The sequence below is a fragment of the Mesocricetus auratus genome, unplaced genomic scaffold (assembly GCF_017639785.1).
Source record: "Mesocricetus auratus isolate SY011 unplaced genomic scaffold, BCM_Maur_2.0 Super-Scaffold_100009, whole genome shotgun sequence".
Lineage (NCBI taxonomy): Eukaryota > Metazoa > Chordata > Mammalia > Rodentia > Cricetidae > Mesocricetus > Mesocricetus auratus.
The window spans coordinates 69,959,445-69,969,087 of NW_024429193.1; the positions used below are offsets into that span (position 1 = coordinate 69,959,445).

The 9,643-nt window shown below is 46.2% G+C and overlaps 1 long non-coding RNA gene across 1 annotated transcript; it reads left to right on the forward strand.

The window, feature by feature from the left end:
- The first annotated feature begins 670 nt into the window (after window positions 1–670).
- Window positions 671–8,196, forward strand: LOC121142454. Its single transcript, XR_005879495.1, has 2 exons — window positions 671–1,027; window positions 5,816–8,196. It is a non-coding gene; the product is annotated as an uncharacterized LOC121142454 (long non-coding RNA).
- The last annotated feature ends 1,447 nt before the right edge of the window (window positions 8,197–9,643 follow it).

Consider the following 9,643-nt stretch of genomic DNA (forward strand, 5'->3'; position numbering starts at 1 on the left):
AGCAAAACAAATCAATAAGTATATGTAGTGCCCCATGTGTTGATAAGCAAAGAGGAAAAATAAAAGAGAGATGGATAGGGAGAGAGAGAGTGTGCGTGTGCGTGTGTTTCTAGAACACAGTGCTAAAGACTAGAGCTTAGGAGACCAAGGATGTAGCTCACTTGGTAGGGAAGCCCTGCTTTTCAGTTTCACCGTGCCTGTAGCCCTAGTACTTGGGAGGTGGAAGGCAGGAGGGTCAGAAGTTCAAAGCCAACCTTGACTGCCTAATAAATTGAGGACAGGTTGGGCTGCTTGAAACCATCTCTTAAAGTTAATAAAAATCGGAAAAACTAGAGCATGTGTTCTTTTCTTTTATCTTTTATTTTGCAAGCGCAAAAGACAGCCAAAGGGAAGCAGAAATGTTGGAGAACGAGTACAAGGTGTGTCCCCTGATAGCTGCTGCCTGGGCCCAAGAGCAAGTGATCTCCACACACTGCAGAACTGGCTCCTGATTGGCCACAAGAGCAGAGGTGCCCAAGCCACTATAAAAGGAAAGGACTTTCAGGTTTCTACATCCCTCAGGGTATTAGCTTCAAAACTGTGGGCTGTCCCTCCGTGGGTGCCAAGCATACCCTGTGCCATCCACTACTTGGCATACGTAGGGAAGCCTGAGGTGTGAGGCAGGAGGCATATGGTACGCCACGTAGGAAGAACCTGCCAGGTTGTGCCCACACAACCCTGGTGGGAGCCCCCATGCGGTCAATGTTCTGTGGCAATTGGAGCAGAATAAGAGGCAAGAACTCTGGGAACAGGGGAAACCAAAAGGATTGGAGGTGCTGCAGATGAAGTATAGGGTACTGAAGCGGAGATCTGGGGAAGGGAACTCATCAAAATGATATTTAAACGTAGGTCAGCTGCAGTGCGATTGTCTGAAGTTGGAACATCCAGGGCAGAGAAGAGCAAGAAGAAGCGCAGTCTAATGAAAGCACACCCGGCACGCTCAAGGGATGGAGGCAGGGGATGCTAGGCCAGCAGTAGAGGTGCGAAGGTGAGGAGGATGGAAGGGAAGGATTCTGGGAGAGCCGCTGGGGGTCCGCTCGTGTCAGGTTACAGGCTGCGAGGGGAAGTACGGTCAGACTCCAGGTGAAGAGGCGCGGGGCAGGGGCAGCTCTGGCAGATGTTTGGTATGACCCAAATGGCATTCGAAAGGCCCACTTTGGGTTTCTGCATGGAGAAGAAGCTAAGGAGTCCAGGGACAAGCTGGGAGACCATAACATGGCTGCTTGGTGTTCAGGTGAAAAAGCCTGGGGACCTGCCTTGAAGGGTGGCGGTGGCTGACAGGTGCTCTACGGTGGCAGAACACAAGGATCACCACCAGGACTAGAGAGACAGGGTATGGGACCACAGCAAGGTCGAAGAGGTTTCCATGGCTATTGTTCTGAACAGCTGGAGGAGAGGATGCCATACGAGGAGGATCGTGGGAAGAAGTTTCCAGGCAGGTCCATCGCCGCGCATCCTCGGTCACTGACATGGGAGGTGCCAAGCGGGTTGGGTAGCAGAGACGTACGGGCTAGAGATGGGGCTCGGGGATCACCAGCACAGTTAAATCTACACATCCAGGTGTGAGGTGGCAGAGCAGAGAGGTGGAAGGCTTGAGTTAAGAGGCTCTAGAGCAGAAAAGAGAAGGGAAAATAGCACCGAAGAACAAGTTGCTAGACAGGTGGAGAGAAGCAAGGGAGGACAGGATCCTAGGCACAAGTCAGAATGCTTCCAGCGTTTGCTAGTCTGAAATACACACGCTACAGGTCTGTGTTTGAAGTGTCTCTCAAAACCCTCTGTAAGACTTGGCCCACATTTAGAGCTATTTAGAGATAGTAGAAACTTGAAGGGGTGGAGCCTGGTGAAATACTTGTAGATGCCTCACAGGGGGTTGTCATACTAGAATCTCTTCATTTTTCATGTGTATTCGTATGTGGGCACATATGCATGAATGTATGAGTTTTGGTCATCAGGCAAGTGCTTTTTGAAATTAATTTGGGGGGCTCATCTGGGATAGGTTCCCATCATTCAGCCCAGACTGGCCGTGAGCTGACGAGCCTCCTGCCTCGACCTCTTGAGTGCTGAGATTACTGATATGGATGCCATAACTGCCTAAAAACTTTCATTTTTCTTAGTTTCCTATGTCAGGGAATCTATAAAAGTTGGCTCTATGCTGAGGTTTCAACCTCAGTTTCCTTAACTGCAAAATACTAGCAATAATGTTTTTCTTTGACAGTAGTTTTTAGACGATTCCACCAAAAACTTCCTAAGTAACTATGTATTATACAGAGTGCTCTGTGTCCTGTTGCCTATGTCTCTGATTCTCTTCTCTCTCCCTCTCCATTATTTCTTTGCCTTTTCATTTCTCAGTCTTTTCTTGTCCCCTTTCATCCTACTTTTATCTCTTCTTGTGGAGGAAGTAGTTGTTTTAGGTCAGAGTTTTGCGTGGGAAAACACTGCTTTAACCGTGTAAAAGGAGACGTTAACTGGACTTTCTTCTTTCTGACTTTTGAGTTTTGGCCAAGGATCCAAAGGCAGAGGACAGTGAATGATCCACCATCAAACATTAACCAAGAAACCTGAAGCATAGTTGATGGCCCTTAGCTTAGCTCACCTTGGGATTAAGAAATCCTGAAAATACTCAGAAGGGCCGGGTTTCGTGGGAAAACATTCTCAGACACTGGGACATTTCTTGGAAAGCTAAGTGAGAATGACTTCGAGGGGACCTCTCAGAGATGGGCCACGAGTCTTTGGGATACTTTCAAGATTCCATAAACTGGCTTCTCACATCTGTCCATAGATCTAATGGCTGGAGCTTAGCTGGACGACTGGGCAGGGTTAGTGTAGGAAAAGGCGTGGCAACGAGCTGAGAACTCAGGGCTGTGCTATCCCAAGACCAAAGTGTAAGGCATCTTACAGAGCATTGGACAAAGGGTTTACTGGGGATGGTAAGGCAGCCCCAGCTATGGGTCAGGGATCGCTGGATGCATGAATGTCACAATAGCATCATGAGAAGGTATCGCTCAAGTTAAGAGACACGACTCTCCTGGACAGGGACTTCAAAGTTAGACACCCTAGGTTCAAACTCCGCTTTGTCATATTCTAACTGAGGATCATGAGGCACCATCTCTGTGTGCTAGTCCTTGACTCCCTTGCTATGTAAAGTCCAGGCATAGGAAATATCAATTCTAGACAATGAACGGCCATGCAGTTCTCTGAAATGTTTTATTCTCCTCCTTTTTGCCAGGGGCTTAAGCCTTCTGTGAGCTGGAGGGAATGTTGGGAGGAAACAGGCTTTCTTCAGAAAAAGATGCTCAGGTCCCATCTTCTTCTACACCTTCTCTCAGCCAAGTTTCCACTGTAAGGCACGCTCAAGTGAGAGAATGGGGAAGCTTAAGCAAACACTCACGAATTAATGCAAAAAGGTGGATAAGACATTGCAACAGTCTAGCTTGTGGCTGTCAGTACCTGGTATGCTGGATTACACTGGAAACGCTATAAAAACAGTCTGAATATCACTGAGGTAGAAAGGGCCGGGGACACTGGAACTTGAAGGGTCAACTGACCATGTCTAATAAACTCAGTGAACAAATTCGAGCTTAAGGATTGCTTGGAGCTAGCTTTAATTGCTTCCAATTCTACCCAGAGGCCTTGGAGACAGAGGCATTCCCTTTAACCTTTTCACTGCCAAGACTGGGAAAGCAATGGTACTATATCTGGGCTACTCACTTCTCTTCTATGACATGAAATGTTGGACTTTGCTTTTGGGGACACCAAGGTCCTTGCGCCCACTGGTTGCTAGGGAAACAAGGGATGGTAAACACACAATGGGCTAACCTGCCTCCAAACTGCGAGCCAGAGTAACCTTTCCCTCTTTTAAGTTGGCTGTTTTGCGGGTTTTGCTGCAATAAAGGGAAACTAAATGATGCAGAAATCCAAACTGGCAGAAAGGCTCTTAAGGTTTCTCTGAGTGTGATTCAGATGAAGCTACGTTTCCGGCTGGGCACCATCTCAGGACACACCCGGACTTCTCACAGAGAGGTAACATAGCAAAGAGAGATGGGAAAGGGCTAGAGTTCAAATGTCCCTTCAAGGTCATGCTCCCTAAACCCAGACTACCTTCTACCAGGCCCCATCTCTTAAAGGCTTCACCATTCCCTCCCCGCCTCAGGCTGTAGGCCAGGTCTTTACAACATAGGCCGCTGGGAGCCTTTATCATGTAAACTGTAACTTTTTCTTAAAAGAAAAGAGTCGCTGTCATTCTGCCAACTATTGAAATATTTCTGTGTTTTCCCGAGTCCTTATAATTCCTTATTCTTGGGTGCTTTCTAATTTCATTGATCATGAGTTTGTAGTCCCTGTGTTTCCATGTTAGCCTCCACAGTTTGAAATCCAGCTAAAATCTGGAGTTGCCCTGAACTACATACTTCGCTTTGCTGACTGTTCGTGTATTTCTGCTCAGCAAATAGCAGCTACCAGCTGTGAGTAAAATATGGAGCCAGTCCTCTTGGACCGACAAGGGGGACGGTCTTCCTGCAGGACAGATGGCACCTCCAGCATGACTCAGACTGGTCCTCTAAGCCCATGTGGCCTTGGATGTGTGCCTAAGGTCAAGGGTCCAGTGTACTTGCAAGCAGGCATAAGGCCAGCACAACAGATGGAGGCGGATGGGGATAGCCGACCAGCCGCATGGGGCCTGAAGAGTCAGTACCTAGGGAGTGATGGTGGTGTTTCACTCCCTCCCCCAAAGATGCTCCAGTACTCTGACACAAAGATGATGGCTTGTCACAGGAAAGAAACGTTGAAAGGATACTCTCTGCCTGCCCGCAGTCAGATACCCTCAGGTGTGGCATCAAGAAATAGAATCTCAGACTTCATCTGAATTAACCAGAAAGTCTCTGTTGGAGCAGAAAATAGAGGCTTTCCTAATTTAATAACCTCCTTCTTCTGGCTAAATCCTAAGGGTGGGAGGCGGTCTCAGCCATACGCCTTCCTCTCTTGTGTAGTAATCCCTTGGTGGTCCCATGGTAGATGAATACTGGGAGAGGCCGGGCAGCCCCCATCATAGAAAAATGCATTTTCAGGTTTCTCCTCTTCCGTGACTGCATTTCATCCTTTCTGTTTCTTAGCAGGTGTTTGTGCCACAAATCCCTGTATACTGTATACTCAGAGTTGCCTCAGTTGTCTTGGCCAGATGTCATTTGTCCTATTGTATGCTAGTCAACTTTCTATTGCTATAACAAATACCCGAAGTAAGTTTATTTTGGTTCACTGTTTTGGAGGCTTCAATCCGTGATTACTTGTCCTCATTTTGGGACATGTGGTGAGGCAGCACATATTGGTTGGAGCATCTGGTGAAGAAGGCAGACCCCAGCTTGACAGCTGGGAAGTAGAGAGGTCAAGGTCAGGGGACAGGGCTCTTCAAAGGCACGCCTCCAGTGACAGTATTTCCTTCAATTACACAGTTTTTTCTCAAGATTCTGCTAACTAATAATGTAACAAGCAGGGGGCTAAGACTTTTAGGATACCCTTATCTAGACCACAGCACCTCACACATGGGAAGGACTGTCCGCAGGGTTATGTTTGTTTAACCAGCAGCACGCTTGTCTTGCCAAGATGGCCGGAAGTGCTGAACTTCCAGTATGTACGTAGGAGCAATTCTAGGAGACTGAGTGGCAATCATGAGGGCTTGCAGATGGGGAAGGAAGAGAAAGGGACCGAGCAGATATGTGATGGTGCAGACTCTGCATGGAAAATGACACGCACCGTGACACACACCTGTTCTTCTCCATTCTAGGTAGCAATGAAGGAGGACAAGAAGGCAGGAAGAAGGAACCGACTGCCCTATTTTTTTTCAGATACTCTTCTACTCTGACCTGCATATCTGAACTTTCAAGACATGCTTCCTCCCTTAGAGAAGACGTCTTTCGATGGTATGCACTGTCTGTTAGGATGAGCAAAGAGCCTGTCAGTGGCAAACTGGGTGAGGAGCCGGCTCCCAGCCCCTGGCCTCTTCCAGCTGGAGGTTGCATTTATAAAACGGGTGTGGATGGAGAGATTCTTATGCCTCATTCAGGACTGTGCTCTTAGGCTCATTCCTTAGTTTCTCCTTAGAAATTACTGAACCAACCTTATCATTTGCTGGGTGCTATGCTTAGCACCTTATAATTGTGAACTCATTTAGTTCTCATAGCAACCCCTCTAATGTGGGTAACATTATCACCTACATTCTACAAGGTCACCATTATTTCAGAGTCCACAGCCTCACCCTGTAGTCTGGACAAGCCTTACCTACAAGGCTTTGTTTTCTATTCTGCAATTATAACTACCCAGGAATTCACATATCCTTGGGGCTTTCTCCTTATGAAGACTTGGTGAGGGGCTGACTTTTTTTTCTTTCTTTCTTTCTTTTTGTTTTTGTTTTTGTTTTTTGTCTCTCCCAGGAGGTACTACAGAGCAGAGTACCCATTTTGCACTTAGTGAATGCATTTTTCAACCACAACTCCTAGCCTCCACCAGCTGGGCCACTCTGTTCTCCATGGTCTAAGCTGTAGAAGAAACAGTTTTGACTTTTCATTTTGCATCCCAGCTGCTGTTCAGATCATTTGCCACACTCCTGGATCTTGGTACCCCGGCCTTCTCCTGCCTGTTTGTTATTGTAAGAAGTGGCTCTAGGGCTGCCAGCTAGGTGTGACCAACCTCTCTCGGGTCTGTTTGTTCCACCCCATGCAGCTACCCACTGCAAAAAGAGGTGCCCTTGAAAGTACCTCCTCCCTTAAGACTTATCTCCTGTGCCCTGGGAAGTTGCCTAGCAACCTCCCCCTTCTTTCTCTCCTTCCCCACGCTCTTGTGCAGCTCCATTCCCATTGCCATCACTCCAGCACCCACGCCCAGCTTCTCTTCAGTGTCATCAAGCCGTGCCTCTCTGCTTCAGTGGCCCACCATCCAGCTTCCACAGACTGCATTATAAAACAAACCTAGGCTGAGGCGTCCTTTCATTTCCTGACCTTGGACAGTTCTGAGAGACTCTTCACACCACCATTTTAATAGTAACCTCCAGGGCAAACTACCAAAGAAGGAGGCAAAAGCAAAAGCAAAACCAAGACAAAACACAAAGAAAGAAAACTCTCCCAAAACAAAAGACTGAAATTTCTTAAGGTGTGTACCCAAACTTCAGATAACTCTTTTTATCCCCACCTTAAAAAGTTGGACCATATTAGGCTATGGCAGGCAAGCTAGGTGGTGGCCTGAGGAGCAGTGTGCAGTATTATTACTTATTCTGGAACCAAGGCAGAGCTTTCCTCTGTTGCCCTCTTCACAATCTGGAAGAAAGGAAGATCCTCCCTTGTCTTGAAGGCCATTCAACAAGCATCATGGTAGTTTGGGGTATGTCTGCCACCATTTTGACTGCTATTGAGTAACAGACAGCAGGCGGTTCCTTGCCAAGCCCACCTCCTTACAGAGAAAGGTGGTCTCTTAGGGAGACAAAGAGTCACCCCTTCTTAACATCAGTCAGAACATCTGTTTGGCTCAGTCCTGACTTTTCAACAGCAAAATCTCACTCCTCTGCCATGAATTTAGATCTAACTGAATCTGCTAATCCAGGGCTTCATAGATGTCTCCACTTGCATGACCACTTTGTGCCTGGGAAGTTCTTATGTGACTCAATTCTTATAGACACATAAATAGGCACATAAATCAGACATTTGGCAGTAATAAATCATAAAGAAATTTACTTTAAAATAATTTTTGGGGGCTCTCGAAAGAGACCTCTTGGTAAAGTGCTTGCTTTGCAAGACCGAAGACCTGTATTTGATCCCCAGAAGCTGTGTACAGAAACTGGACATGTTTGTAATCACAGCCCTGGGGAGGAAGAGACTGATGGATGCTCAGGGCTCACTATCCAGCCTGCCGATCTATTTGGTGAGTTCCAGCTGGTCAGTGAGAAATCTTATCGCAGAAAATAATGTTGATAGCACCTGAGAAACCACAGCTGAGGTTGTCCTCTGGCTTCTAGATAGATTCACATGTGTGCACATAAACTTATACTTATGTACACATATGAGCTCTAGTTCTCTCTCTCTCTCTCTCTCTCACACACACACACACACACACCAATTATTCAGCATACACATAACGTAGAGTTTATTAAAGATTAAAGCAAATCTGCATTCTCCAGAGATGAATTCATGTGTTTTTGTTACATGAGAATGAACCTTGACTGAATGCTGTTGCTGTGGGATGAAGAAAATCTTCAACACTTTTCAGACTTGATCATATTTTGATATTATGATCTAAAATGCAGAGAACAGTGTTTTGCATGAATACATGGTGCAAAATAGAACAGACATGTCTAGGGCCTTTTCAGAAATTGTTAGAAATTCTTCTCAAGAACAAATGTATTCAATAGTTTAAAAAATTAAACACAAGGCAGCAACTCAAACAGCAATTTTGAAAATCAAACATTTGAACCTAATGCAATCCAAAGTTATACTGATTCGATACTTACATGCCAAGGGAGGGTTGTAGGAGAAAATCAAAAAGCCTTTGTCTTCTGTAATTAGGCAATTAGATTTCTGTAAGAGCAGAAGCTTGGTATGCACAGTGAAGCATCATAACTCGTGATATACAGCAGTCATGAATCTGAGCCAACAGGTTTCAGGTGACATTTTGTGTTTTCCTGACACACTCAGGGTTAAACGTGCATGTAGCATGTTGAGAACCAAGGTTGCAGTGAAGCCATGTGATGGGGCATGAGCAAGAGTCTGCCAGAAACACACCAGATTCAGACCAGGTTTTAGTTTAAATTAATTTTTGATTCCTGTGTGCTCAGAAGTCCTTTACTGGTCAAGTTTCTCATGAAACAAACTTTGAGTTGCATAACCCCATGTGGGGTCATGACCCATAGTTTAAGAATCTGAGGGCCAGGGCTGGAGAGTTGGCTCAGCAGTTAAGGGCACTATCTGCTCTTCCAGAGGACCTGGATTCAATTCCCAGTACCCACATGGCAGCTCACAACTGTCTGTAACTTCAAGATTTGACAGCCTCACACAGACAGGCATGCAGGCAAAACACCAATGCACATAAAATAAAAATAATACATTATTTTTTAAAAAAGAATCTGAGGGCCAAGGAGTTGGCTCAGTGGATAAGGACACTTGCCACCAAGCCCGACACCTTGGGACCCTGGGACCCACAGAGTGGGAAGGAGAAAAACAATTCCTGCAAGTTGTCCTCTGACCTCACATGCACACCGTGCCAAGTGTACACACAAAACTTAGCGATTCGTTCATCTAACAAAAAGGTCATGGATCTGGGCCCTAGATTATCATTTAGGAAAAAAATGGAGCATTACCATGACGCTCCTATCAGGAGGATGAGCTGTGCTGGGGGCAGACCTGTATTTTACCAAGACACATTCCATGACTTCTACCTTCCATGGCACATAATCCCCAAGGTGACAAGTTGCAAGTAGGGAAATGGAATTCAAAGGAACAAAAGTATTGTCGTTTTCCTCGGTGCTGAGAACTACAGTGATCCTCAGCTTCAAGAGTCCCTCTGGGACATTAAGCCCTGTGAGGTCTCAAGCTAGACTTCCAACTCTGGTCAGAGTCCTCAGAGGGAT